The 14,904-nt window shown below is 36.9% G+C and overlaps 1 long non-coding RNA gene across 1 annotated transcript; it reads left to right on the forward strand.

Annotated features, from left to right (window-relative positions):
• Positions 1 to 232: 232 nt before the first annotated feature.
• Positions 233 to 10,512, forward strand: LOC127540856 (uncharacterized). The gene is made up of 2 exons (XR_007948299.1): positions 233 to 293; positions 10,033 to 10,512. It is a non-coding gene; the product is annotated as an uncharacterized LOC127540856 (long non-coding RNA).
• The last annotated feature ends 4,392 nt before the right edge of the window (positions 10,513 to 14,904 follow it).

The following is a 14,904-nucleotide window of genomic DNA, read 5'->3' on the forward strand; positions in this document are numbered from 1 at the left end:
AAAACAATCTTGTATTATTAATTTCCTAAGACATTAGCAAAAAGTTAAAAAAAAAAAAAACTATGAATTTAAAAATAATTAAGACATTGGAGAAGTTTGAATTTGTGAGTTGGGGAAGATGTGTGTTTTTTTAACCATAGATACTTTCAGTGAGTTTTTGTTCTTTGGTCATTTTTCAATTGTGTCCTTGTTGAGGATATTGGAATTATTTTTCATTTCCTTCTACAGCTCATTAACAGATGAGGAAACTGAGGCAAACAGACTTAAGTGACTTGCCCAGACTCACACGACTAGTAAGTATCTGAGACCAGACTTAAACTGAGGAAAATGAATCTTTCTGACTCCAATCTTAACACTTTATCCACTAGCTTGTCTTTCAGTGAATAATGAGATATAAATAGAATTATTTTGTCTCAGCTGATTTCTGTATTTGGTGGAAATTTCAAATCAAGACAGAACTATGGATATGTACATAGTTTGCCTGCTTAACCATCTTTAATAATTTGGTAACAAAAAGATACTCTCTCTGGAATCAAGAGCCTGGGTTCAAATTCCATCTTTGATGTTTGTTCATTGTAAACTCAACTAGTAAGCAGTTGGTAATATGGGATTAGAGCTCAGTAGAAAAAATGAGGATGAAAATGTAGATCTTGGAGTCATCAGTATAGAGGTAGTAATTAAACCCACTTGAGCTGATATTAGTAATGAGAGTTTAAATAATATAAAGTTTAGCCACTCCTACCCTCTCCTTCAGTTAAACTGCTCCCTCCCCTATCATAGGGCTGCATGCAATACTTATTAGGTGAGCTGATTCAAAATTGACTTCTTCCTAGACAAGGAATACTTATTGACCTTCAGATACTCTTACTCTCCTTTTTCTTATAAGCAAGGGTGAATAGAAAATTGGTTTTCTGGTAGAAAAATAACCAATGTTTAAAACAATTTCCCGCTCCTTCCCTTTTCTCTTCCCTCTTTTCCCTCCCCTTACCTCGTCCCTCCTCTTCTTTCTTCCCTCCCCTTCCCTTCCCTGCCCTTCCTTTCCCTTCTCTTCTGTTCTCAGCATGTTGGAATGATTTCCTGATAAATTTTCATGTGTGAATTGAGGTAGGGTCTTACTGAATGAATGAATGCATATAGGACTCCATGTTGCAAACAGAAGGAGATCTCAGAAACTACCAAAAACAACTGATTATTTTACAATTAGATTATCATACTATCATGAGATTTAGGTGTACGGGGTGTATTTAAGGCCATCTAATCCAACCTCTTTCTTTTATAAAGGTGGAAACTCAGGCCCAGAGAATTTCAGTGACTTATTTAAGCATAAGTAACAAGCTCCACATCCTCAGACTCCAGCATTTGAACCCAGCTTCTCACACTCGGAGAACAGCCCAATTTTCATTGCACCATCTGGCTTCCCTAGGGCCCTTCTCATTCTTCTTCTGACTGGCATGTTTGAGTCACCTGATTCTGTCCTAAAATGTCCACTCTGTCTTGTTAGAGCCTTCCATGTAACTGCATTCCAGGGGTAGCTTGGCTCCCCTGGGGTTATTAGAGATGATGTCAAAGAGGTTGTACAGCCTTTCTCATTTCTCAGGGACAAAATGGAAAACTCTGTCATATGCATTCAGCATCAATTTTCATTCTTTGGCTGCAGAAACGCTTTTGACTGTTATTGCAAATGAACACAACAAAATCTCACAATTAAAGGGGAAATCATATATTTATCTAGAACGAAGCATCCCAGGTTTCAGAATGAAATATTTAAAAATAATAAGGATGCGTCATATTTATGGCATCTAAATGTTAATGGTCTTTCCTTTACTTATCTCTCAAAGCCTGTTGTCAGAGACTCTTGTTTTCACTGCCAAAATTGAAGATATCATTAAAAAGGGAAGTTATGAAGGGTTTTGTCCCCCATTTGACAGGACAGATGTCAGCAAGTGCTGCAGGGAAATTAGAATTGGGTGTTGGCAGTCAGCTGAAGAAGACAGGTTAGTGAGTTTATTTTTATCTTTTATTTCCTGCTTTCTTCTTTAAATTACAAACATTAAAAAGAAACTCTGAAGATCCTTAAATATTATAGTGATCAAACTTAAGTTTACCTTTATGCAGATATCAGAAACATAATATTTTAGTTTACCTTTATGCAGATATCAGAATCATATTTTAGAATCAGCAAGTACCTTAGCAGCCAAATGATCCAATTCATGGGAAAGGAATTCCCAGCATAACATACCTGACAAGTGCCTGTCCAGCTTCTTCTTGAAGACTTTTTGAGGGACAGTTAAGTGGTGCAGTGGATAAAGAACCAACCCTGAAGTTAGGAGGACCTGAGTTCAAATTTGATCTCAGACACTTAACACTTCCTAGTTGTGTGACCCTGGGCAAGTCATTTATCCCCAACTGCTTCAGCAAAAAAAAAAAAAAAAAAAAAAAAAAGACTTTTTGAGGAGATATCTCTGATTTTTAAGAATTTTTTTCTGATCATAAACCCAAATACGCTATTTTGAAGCTATTGCCCATTGGAGCTAATTCTGGTCTCCAGGGGCAAGCAGTGACCTTCATGTATCTGATAACATTCTTTGCAAGAGGAGAGTTTTAAAAAACCAGACCCTTGATTTTATTGGTCTAAGGCACTTCTAGAGGGAAACTCCATCTACCTATGTTGGTGGATATCTGCTGTGCAACTTAAAATATTAGGGAATTGTCTGAAACTCAGAGAGCTTAAACAACATTTCTAAGATCATATAATATGTCAGAGGCAGGATGTGTTTTATTTCTCTGTCTACTGTAGCACACTCTATAAGATACTGAAAAATAATAATAGATTACATACAGATCATTCTGTTTGATTACAAAGGATTTTATAACTGTCGTTTCATTTGATCCTCAAAACAATTCTTAGAAGTGGATAGTGCAGATGTTAATATTCTCAAGTGATGGATGAGAAAACTGAAATATAAATTAAAAACTTGCCTCCCCGCCCCGATATAGCCGGGGTTTGAATTCAGTCTTCTAAGTCCAACATACTTTGTATTACTTCAGGTTGCTCTCAGAAAGCTTCCAATCTGGTAAAGATTAGATATGTATAATCATAACTGCAAAAGGAGATAAAATTCCTTTCATAGAAATTCCTTTTACCATGTGAGTTTTGAAGAAGAAATTTCCTTTATGAAGCTAAATGTGAGGTTAGGAGATCCTCTTTTCATTTCTTAGCCTTTCCTTCTAATTGGCAAGGATTCTTCATAGCTACTGAGATCTTGTTTTGTTTTTCTATTTGGGGAAATGTGATGTCTTCTCCAACATTGCTGATTAGTGTGAGGTCAACTCGTGCAGCGATATTAGGAAATGCTTTGGGGAAAACATTTATATATGGACAAAGAGTAACAAAGAAGATTGTAAATGGACTACAATGATTTTGCCCCAAGTGTTATTTCATTAATAAAGTAGTGTTCAATTAGCAGGCAACTTTCCCAGTGAGACAGATAACATAATCCCTTCAAAATGATGATCTGACTCTTGATTGTCCAAAACCAGCTGTTCTCAGTCTGTCTATTGACTTTCAACTCAGAATCATTGACAATTCTTTCACAAGGGATGTTGTTAAAATTAGTTTCTAAAAAGTTACCATATAACACCATATCGGATGAGGAGATCTTTTGTGATTGGCTTGTCCCTCATAGATGTGGTGGTTTAAATACCCTAAGCAAAATCAAAGTGAAAGATTTTTCCTGTTTTCTGTCTTGAAGGGGGAATAGACTTGGTCTAAGATGCCTTTTGAAGTAGCCCTGGCACCTGGGGAAATAAAATCTTTAGTTTTCAAATTGCCTTAGCTTTGACAAATATTAGAATTGCTAGAAGTATTCAATAAATTCAGCAGGATTGTAGATTATTAATAGATTTTTGTAATTTGTTCCTTTAAACTATATTTGTTATGAGACATAGTTTAGATATTTTTGTGATATTATTTCTATTCAGTAATTGTAAAATATTGTAAATGATTCCTTACCTATGAAAAGGGATTTTTATTATATTTTTAATTTGTCAAATAAAATAAGCATTTCCAAAACTGCATAATAAAAGAGATGATTGTACATGAAACTGCAAATCTACTATGCACAATTTGTTGTTCCATTCAAATACACAACAAAATTATCATGTAAATTTCTTTTTTTTTTAACCTTCCTCCCACCTCTCCACTCTGGAGATGGCTACCATTAGACACAAACAGATATATATGTAAAATTATTCTCTATATAGTTCAATTTATCAGTTCTTTGAGTCTTTGGGATTTTCTAAAAATATAATTATATCATCTGACAAAAGAGATAGCGAAAAGGGAGTTGTAAACATGAAATCAAAACAAACAAACAAAAGAAAAAACTAAAACAACCTTGGCTAAAGTATCCACACCAAGTAGATAAAGGTTGAAGAATGATTATTATCTAGATTATCATATTTAGTTAGTTGGGCAACCCATAATGCTAATTTATATTGGATCTCAGAGTTCAATACAACAGATATGAATTTGAATTAAAAGAAGAAAATAGGTTGGCTTGCTTTTAATGATCTAAGCTTCCCTGAAAGGCCACGTTTTTGGAAGGGGGAAGTTTTTTTAAACTCTTATTTTGTTTTTGTTTTCATTGAATAAACATTGATTTTTCTCTCTCACTTCTCTTCTAGAACAGAAAAAGAAAATGTCTCTTTTATAATAAAGCCAATTTTAAAAATTCTACAACTAGCCATGTCTAAAAATCTGTCTCATTCTGCATCTTTAGTCCCATCATGTTTCTGTGAGGAGTGAGTAGCATTATTGATGGTCCAGAATCATGGCTGGACATCAATATTCTTCCTGTGACACTGTATGATTGCAAGTCACTGAATCCCAAACATCTTCAAAGAATTAAAGTGGAGGGTAATCCAAAGAGCAATGAAGAGAATTTTGGTAGTCATGAGAAGGCCATAACACCTTCTCAAGGTAGAGTTGCCCAGGAGAAATGAATGTAAAGTAAGTCACTAGAGAGCTTTAGGAATGAAATAGGTGGCAGAAGTGTAGTAAGAACAATGGATGACTAACCAACAGTCATCCATCCTGTGTGCTCCAATGGTAGCCATCCAATATTAAAAGAGCTAGAGCATGGTGGATGAACCCCTATGGAAGATTTACCAGAAGACCTGAATAAGAATAAATTGGAGTAAGATGGCTTTGAAAGGAAAAGTGACTCCTGAAAGACAATATGAACATTGACATTGATATGATCATATAGCCATCAAAATATTGGAAGAAAGAGCCAGATGGTAAACTAGATATTCTCTAGTTTCTCTTTCAGCCTCAAATTCTGAGATTCTAATTCATTAGTTTGTCTCTTGTCCTTGATACACAAGACTGGTGGTTTATTCACCCTAAACAAAACCAAGTGAAAATATATTTTCAATTTTATGTCTTAAAGGAAAAATAGATTGACTCCATGATTCTGTTTCCTCATATATAACAGCACCTCCCTCATGGGGGTTTATATGAATGCTGGATATTATTATTTATCAAATTTGGAAGTCATTGATATCATAAGAAATGATCCTTGGGGATCTGAGGACTTAGATTTGAATCTGCTTCTTTTATTTACTACTCATGTAAACTTGGGTAAGGCAATTCATCTTGTTAGCTTTAGTTTCCTCATTTATAGAATATAGATGTTGGACTGGATGGCCTCTAGGGTCCATTTCAGCTCTAAATCTATCTTATGCTCTTATGACAAATATTTTGCATAGCTTTGTTTCTTCAGTGAAATTCCCTTGACTCAATAAAATGTCTTTATATTCTCAAGAAAATGACTAGGAAATGCCGGGTTCTTTGAAATGTTGACAAGAGGCAATTGAGTAAAACCCTACTCAAAAAGCAACCGTGTAAGATGATTTATGTTCTAGTAAGGATGGATGGACTTGGATTAATAGCCAGTGAGAAGTGCCCTGAAACATGGAAGGCACTGAAAAATATAATGAAATCCTTTCTCTCTTATCTATGTGGCATGGGTATGAATAGAACTTTATTTAGAGTGCAGAGATGTACGATTGTGTGTCAGGATACCCAGGAGCAACAGAGCTATTTTTATCCCCAGATGTCAGAGTCAAAGTACGTTACAGGTGAGTTAACTGAGACTGAGAGAGGGCAAGTGACTTATTTAGGGTCACAACGGCTGAAGCAAGATTCAAACTCAAGTCTTCTGGATTCCAATGCCAATCCTTTTCAAAGAGTCTGCCTCTATAGTAATAATATAGTTATAATGATATGTAATATATTATATGTAATTACACATATATAAACATACATGTGTAATTATATATAATATATATAAATAACTATGTATGATATTATATAATTCTTAATAGTGATGGTATAGTAATAGCTACCCAAAGTCCTCCTCTGGTGCAGGCTTTATTGGAGTATGGAGTGAGCCTTCATTAGAGTATGGAGTATTGAATTATGCTAACAGGAATGGAATCTGAGGCAGCTAGATGGCACTGGCTCTGGATTCAAATCCAGTCTCAGAAACTTATTAGCTATGTGACTTTGGACAAATTACTTGAACTCTGTTTGTCTCACTTTCCCCATCTACAAAATAGGGATAATAATAGCTCCTTCCTCTCAGGATTATTGTGAGGATCAAATGAGATAATATATGTAAGACATTATGTATAAATGCCAATTTATTATTATTATTAGCCTCAGGTATAGGTCAGCTTCCTGGTAATGAGCTACTCTAGGCTGTTTCTCAGACAGCAGACAGAAATGTCACTAAAATAGTACAAATTCATATTGAAATCCTCAATTAAGGGAGTTCATTGGTCACCTTGGCAAATCATTTAATCTCATCGATTATAAAATCAATTTTGGAAAAGGTGCTTTCTGACATCCAAAGTCACCATTCTGTGACTAGATGGCACTAGGTGTCTCCTTTAGTTTTCCGTCTATGGTCCCATAATACTGTGACAGTTTATAGAAAGATGAGGTTTTGTTTTGGACTTTATCTCCTTCTATAGCTGCCTACAGGCAACATCCTCTACATCCTCTGCTAAATATTCTTTATAATAGAGGTCAGCTCTCAAGATCACAGACACATGTATACGTATACTGCAATGTAAATCTTTATCAAGGTTCTTGACAGCATTCATAAACTTGGTTTTTTAAAAAAAATATTTTGATACTATTTCACTATAATTTTTTTCTTTTATAATCCTATGTGTTTTATTATATGTATTTTAAAACATGATTCTAAAAAGGGATCTACCAAAGGGGTCCATGACACACCAAAAGAGTTAAGATCCCTTTCCATTCTAAATGATATATGTCATCTTTTTTTTTCCCCATTTGAGGCAATTAGGTTAAGTGACTTACCCAGGATCACATAGCTAGGAAGTGTCTGAGACTGAATTTGACCTGAGTGCTCTATGCAATACACCCCCTAGCTGCCCATGTGGCCCCTATCATCTGAATGCAAAAAAAGTTTTCATTCTTTTCTTTTTCCACTTCTATGTTTATGAACTGTGAGATTCATAAGGTTCATAACGGTGAGGGTTTTTTAACCTCACTGCATCTCCAATCCCTCAATTCTTTTCCATGTCATCACACTTGCACTGACTTTATTCTCCTTCTTTCCCCATCCTGATCCTTTGCTGAACTAACTTAACTCTATAGGTTTTCTCTCAATACCAAGCTTGCCCTGCTAAACCTCAGTTCCAATCATCACTCCCCCCATCCACTGTCTTTGCTCCGATTAAGTGAAGCTGGAGAAAAATCCCAAAGCCACACCAATTGGATACACTACAAATTCGTTATAGAATCTCAGTTGGATCTTCACTTCTGCAAGGCAAATACTTCTCCTCCCTACTCAAGTTACTCTTCCACTTAAAACTCAGCACTTTTCTCAACCTTCCTCATTCCTGCTCATATCTTCCCATATCTCTCCATTCTCTCAGCTGGGAATTTTTCCTCACATTTCATTTTAAAAAAGAAGATAGTCGCATAGAGTGCCCTCTTATTCTCTTTTCACCTCACATTACTCAGATACCTTTTGTTATCTCTTCCTTTTCCCCTATCACACATGAAGAAGTGGCCTTTCCCCTTGATAAGATTAACCCTTTTACATCCACAAGTGATCCCATTCCATCTCATCTTTTTTAGCAGATTGTCCTCTCTATCTCATCAATTTTTAATCTTTCTCTGTTTACTGGTTTCATAGGCTACACATACACTTTTGTTTCCTCCAATCTCAATTTTTTTTCATTTGATCTGGCCATCCCTACCACCTACCATCTCATGGCTCTCCTGACTTTTGTAGTTTAACTACCTCAAAATTTTTTCACTTGATCTGGCCATCCCTACTACCTACCATCTCATATCTCTCCTGACTTTTGTAGCTTAACTCCTTGAGAAGGCTGCTTTTACTCCCTTTCTTCTCATTCTTTTTAAAAATTCTCTTTTGTCTGACCTCATCATTCAACTAAAAGGACTCTCTTCAGAGTTACTGATGATCTCTTAATTGTGGAATCTAATGACCTGTTCTTAATTTTCATCCTCCTTTGATCACTCTGCAGTCATTGGCACTTTTGATCACCCTTGGCTCTTTGATGAATTTCTTCTCTCTAAGTTTTCAAAACACTGCCTCAGTTCCTTGAATTTTTCTGCCTCAATCCCCCTGGTTGCAACCCCCTCTTCCAGAGCATTAGGACTGCTATAACTTAGAGCCAGCTACTCTAGGGTCATAAATTGTAAATGTTTAATCTCAAATAAGGGGGAGATCTTCTATTTCACACATCCTGATCCCTAAGTCCTCCTAAGTTATCAAGAATTTATGGTCCTCACCCCTCCAACCTCTCAGAACCAGATATATGGTCCGTTCCTGGAAATTCCCACTCACCAGTGCTCACTCTAGCCCTGCATCTGCCTTTGTGCCCTATCCTTGGAATCTCACATTAGCTGCTGAATTCTTTGAGACAAAAGTCCAATTCAGCCCTAGGGTAAAAATGGATTCTGCTCTGCCCCGGACAATCTCTCCCTCTCAGAAAGGCAAATAAAATATTAAAAACTCTCTAAGGTCTATCTTGCCTCAGTTTCTCCAGCATTACAGGAGGTTCTGAATATCTCCATGCTATTCAATAAACTTCAGTGGTTCCTTTCACCTTTAGGATCAAGTTTGAATAACCGTTAGACTTCTATGACTCTTGAAGTGAGCAGCACTAGAACAATAAAATCAACAACAAATAAGTGGCAAGAACAATAATAAACTGAATGTTGTGGGATTATTCTGATCAAGCTTGTCAGGGAAGAGAATTTTCAAAGCTCTTCATAACCTGACTGCTTCCTATACTTTCAATCTTGTTATATACACCTTATGGTACTCTTCTCCACTCCATATACTCTTTGATCCACTGACACTGAGCCACCTTGTTGTCCCTTCAATCTGCAGGAACACATGACATTCTCCATCTCCTAAGTGGGCCTTTTTACTTGCTTCCTTCCAGGCCTATGTTGCTCCTCCTCCTGGTTTCATTTAAGTCTCCGCTAAAAGCCTACCTCTGCAGGAAGTCTTTCTTCATCCCTCTTACTGTTAGTAAAATTTCTCTCTGAAATTATCTCCAATTTGTCCTGCTGTATAACTTGTTTGTATGTTGCCTCCTCCATAAGGACAGGGATTGTTTTTTGCCTTTCTTTTTCCCCCCACCCCTTAGTACAGTATTTGGCACAGAGCAAGTGCTTAAATGCTTGCTAATTAAACTGAGGACTCTGAAGGGGATCGATGTAGGAAATAATAAATATCAATTTCTAAAAAATTTTCAAAGAAAAATACATGAAGGAATAAAGGAGTAACATCATTTTAGGAATCATAGACTTAAAAGGGGGAAATTTCCATGTTCAGATTGTGCATTTTGTGAAAGCAGAGAGACTTTAATTTTTCATCCTCGGTGCTTATTAGCACAGCACTTGGCACATAGCAAATGTTTAATAAATCCTCATTGACTGATTGGCTTTAGGTGATGGCTACATGAAGCTCTAGCCTCCTGTTTTGGGGGAGCAGTCGAATGTTCTTGGAATGCTCCTGAAAAGCAGATCCTCGGTACATCTAATGTATTCCATGCAGAGATTTTAAAAGCTTTCACTGACTCTTCAGAATAATGCAGTTGGCTGCTTTACACGCTGCAGGAATTCTAGGTCATTTAAAGAATGATTGGAGAACTTCCACCTTCCAACTTTCCAGTGTGAATTGATCCTTAGAGTGCCAACTTGGAGCTGGCGCCCTTTCTCAGTGGGAAAATCACAGCAGAGAGAGAAGAGTGGCAGCATGGTACAGCGGAAAAAATGCTGGACATGGAGTAATAGGACTTGGGTTCGATTCTCACCTCTGCCACTTTCTTATCGACCAGCTGCGTGGATCTTTTTAACCTCCAGAGATCTTTATTTAACGTTTTTTTAAATAAAAAAAATTAAATAAAAAGTGGGGCGTGAGACTACAGGACCACTGTGGTCTATTGTAGCATTAAATCTAAGCTCGTAAATAAATACAAGAGGGAGGAAGCGGGGGAGGGAAAAGGGGGGGGGGGGGGGGGGAAACCACCGCGGGAGCGCTGGAATCAAATAAATACTTTCCAGGAGGAGGACTGATCATTTTTCATGAAAGCCCATTTCTTTTGTTTAGCCCCGTCTCATCAGACATCGTCTGTCTAGCACAGAGGCATTCTGAGGAGCCTCTGTATAAACTAGGTTAAGAACTGCATCAAAATCTCTTCCAATTACACGGAGCAGGAGGCTTAGGATGCAAATTGCTTTTCTCCTCTTGCTCAGCCGCTAAAAGCTCCCCCCACCCCCCACCCCGCCGTTAAGTACCTGAATTGTGTGCTTTCATTCGGTCCCTAGGGGGAAAAAGAGGCTCCCATGACACAATTCTATAATCTGGGTTTTGAGGAAAGCCAAAGGGACTGAAGATTTAATGGCAGCTCCCTGTGCTCACTAAAATGCCCAAGAAATCGGAGTCAAATGTCAAGGGCAAACAAATTGGTTAACTAATAGCAACAAGTATAGATATATTTTAAAAAATTTCTTTATTTTACCTATATTGATGTCTTTGATTTTAATAGCACCTTGATTTCTTAATATGCTTCCCCCCCCCCCGCAATCCCTTGCATTACAGACGTATTCCATTTAGAATATGATTTTTAAAAACCATACACTTAAGCAAAATCGACTGAAATCTTGATGACCTCGAATAGGATATGTAATATTACACACCCATGGCCCTCCACTTCTCAAACAAAAGAAGGGCCTTTTAAAAAATATTGTCTTCCAGGACAAGCTCGATCAGTATAATCCCACAACATTCCGTTTATTATTGCCCTTGCCACTTACATTGTTGTTGACTTTATTGTTCTAGTGTTGCTCATTTCAAGAGTCATAGAAACATAGGATTCAGTCTGGAAAGGAAAGGGTCTTAGAGGACACCTAATTCTCCTCCCTAATTTTACCAAGAAGAAAGCAGGTACAGAGAAGATAAATGAAAAGTCACATGGGTAATAGAGGCAGGAACTGAACCGGATTTCGGACTCCACAGTCAAAGATCTTTCTACTATACTAACCTTTCTCTCTTGGTGTTTTCCTTATTTTTGTCATTCCTTTCAGTTCAGCAAAATTCTATGGTATTCATAAGCCAACATTAATGGTGTAAACGCTTCCATTCTTCTCTTGGTGGGGTGGGGGAGAGGGGAGGAAGCAATCAGAGTTATTGACTTGGTCAGGGCCGTATAGCTAGCAAGTACCTGAGGCCAAATTTGAACTCACATTGCCCTGAATCTAGGACCTCTGTTTTGTCCATTGAGAATCTAGATACCCAGGATGCTTGATTTCTTTAGAGGGCCACAAAAGATTCGTGCATTTATACAACCTGGAAGATAAGGGAAAATGCGGTGGGGGAAAGACACATTCTCCAGGCCTTTGGCAGCTTAGAGTGTGTGATACTTTAGCCTAGAGGTTTTCTGCAGAGTTGGGCAGAAGGTCTTGGAGCTGTTCTCTAAGAAAAATAGGTTTCATCCAATGTGGTGAAATTGAATAAAGAAATGTGACATCCTATTCTTGAGTTCAAATATACCTCACAAGTTCAAACATGGTAGAGAAGTGAGTAGAACTTTATTTAAAAAAAAAAAAAAAAACCTCTGAGTTTGTGAGTTTGTTTTTTGGAGGAGGGGATGGCAAATTCAATATGTCAACAATGCCGATGGAGCAGAAAAAATAAAATAAACAAAACCCTAATAGTATCTTAGATTTGTATTTAGAGACATATCCAAAATAAGGGATAGAATAGATCTGTTGTCTTTGCCCTAGGTACACAAGGTATGGAATATTGTGTTGAATTCATGGTGGTAAAGGGATTGGAGATTACACTATATGAATGAATGAATAGAAAAGCAGTTTTAAGGGCTTGCTTACACCAAAGGATTTACTGCATGTTGGGTATATGCATACAAAAGCAAACGTCACTGCCCTAATGAGGTTTACATTCTAATAAAGGGAGACAATATTTATGAGGGTAGTGGTGACCTAGGAAGAATGATCTGGTTTGGGAAATCACAGCAATGTTTTATTTGAGTTGAGTTGATTATAATTCTGAGTGCCCAAGGTAGAAGGTGGGAGGGATGACAGAAGAGAAATGGCCCCCAAAAAACAGGAGCAGCTGAGATGGAAAATGCCCTTCCGAGTGGCTTACGTGTTTCCAGATAGGATCAATCTGTAGCAGTCTGGTTTAGAGGATGAAGCAGGAACAGAATTAGTCAAGGTGGACCTTAAATGGGGGAAAGCTGAGGACGCATGACCTGAGGAATGAAGAACATATTAATAAGGGCTGTTTTGAGGGACTGAGAATATTTAGCCTCCAGAAGAGAAGATAGGGAATAGCTCTCTTCAAGTACTGGAAAAGCTTTTCCTTTGGAAAAGGGATTAGACATATTCCACTTGTAGAGGGAGGAGAAATTGGGCAGAATCTAATTCAGTTCAAAATATATTTCCTAATTACCTACTAAGCAGAACAAATGTGGTGTGGAAAAATGGCAATAATGCTGACCTAAGAGTTAAGTCCTACCTTTGACACATCCTGAAGGGTGACTTTTGGTAACCCACTCAACCACTTAGTGCTTCTTGACAACTTTATTTTATAAGACAAAAAATCTCTTCTCTCTGTCACTTAAAGGAGTCTCCATATGGCAAGAGCACAGTCTTGCTGAAATTATAAATTCAGATTACAAGGGACTTGAGAATTATGACAAAAAAACCAAAGGTTCTGCTATTTAAAAAAATCTTAGAATGTACCTAGGATAAAGGTAAAGTAGAAAGGGAAAACAAAACAAAATATATGCAGACAGATTAAAAATATTTTTAAAAAATATTTTAAATAATTTATAAAACCCAGTTGTATTGCTTATAAGTGACACCTTGTAAAGAGTACTTTTCCTCCAAAGAACTCAAAGTATTGTAGAATGAACTGAAATTTATAGTACTTAATATCATGTTGTTGAAAATAAGATGATTACATTGTTCTTAAGAATTGGAAGTTTACTAACAATAATTTATAGAGCACTCAGTAGTTAGGAGGCGTGGGAGATACAGCATAGATAGAAGAAGGTAGGAAATCATGGGAAAAAAGGAGAAACCCAAACAAAATGATCTAAGAATATTTGGAGAAGAAGAGAAAGCTTTCAACTGAGAGCAAAAAAGGAAGTTATACAGAGTAGGTAGCCCCTGATCTAAGCCTTGAAGAAAGCTATAGATATTTTTTAAACCCACAGATCAGAAGGAAGTGTATTCCAAGCATAAGGAGAGGCTTTTGCAAGTCCACAGAGGAAGGTTATATAGTACATCAAGTTCAAAGAAGAAATAGTAGTACACTCTGGCTGGAATAGAAGATACATGATGGGAAATAATGTGAAACAAGGCTGGCAAGGTAGGTTGGAGCCAGATTTAATTCAAGTCAATAGATATTTACTATTCACAATATACTGTGCTTGACTAAATTTTAGGGTGTCTTTTAATGTCAGGCTAAGAAATTTGTATTTTATTTTAGAGGTAATAAGGAGCTAATGAAGGATTTTGAGCATCAGAATGATGTGGTCAAATCTTTATAAAAGACTTTTAGTAGCTCTGTTATCAATAGATAGATGGATGGATAGATGGATAAGATGGATGGATGGATGAATTAAGTAGAAAAACAGTATGATCTGGTGCAGAGGTGTCAAATGCATGACCCACAGGTCACATGAGAGCCAAACCAGATAAATAGTACTCTTGAGTATTCTGTGCTGATCAGATCATATCTGAAATACTCTGTTCAGTTTTAATTTTAGGAAGGACAGTGATAATCTGGAGAGTGTCTAGATGTCAATAACCATAATATTAAAGACCCTGAGATCATGCCATTCAAACACTGATTTAAACACAAATATTGAGACATCTTGCCCAAAAAAGAGAAGGCGTGAGTGGAAGTATTAGCAGATTTAAGCGCTTGAAAGCCTGTAATGTCAAAAAAGACTTAAACTTGTACACTTAATCCCAGAGGACCAAACTAGTTTAAATGGATAGTGTTGCAAAGAGGAACATTGAGACTTTATCCCTTTAGAGGGATAATTTTCCTAACAACTAAAATTTATTAAAAGCATCCTCAAGAACTGGTGAGTTTCCTTATTGGATGAGTGGAGAGTGTGAGCATTTTTCATGTATATTCTAAAGGGGATTCTTATAAAGGTACAGGACAGGATAAGATGCCAATGAGGGAAATTCTTCCCATGTAATTTTGTAGTTCTAATCAAGATACAAGGAGGGAAAAAAAAAAAAAAAACACTGGTAATGAGATTGCAGCAGACACTGCA

This window comes from Antechinus flavipes, chromosome 6, assembly GCF_016432865.1.
Source record: "Antechinus flavipes isolate AdamAnt ecotype Samford, QLD, Australia chromosome 6, AdamAnt_v2, whole genome shotgun sequence".
In the NCBI taxonomy this organism is placed as follows: Eukaryota; Metazoa; Chordata; class Mammalia; order Dasyuromorphia; family Dasyuridae; genus Antechinus; species Antechinus flavipes.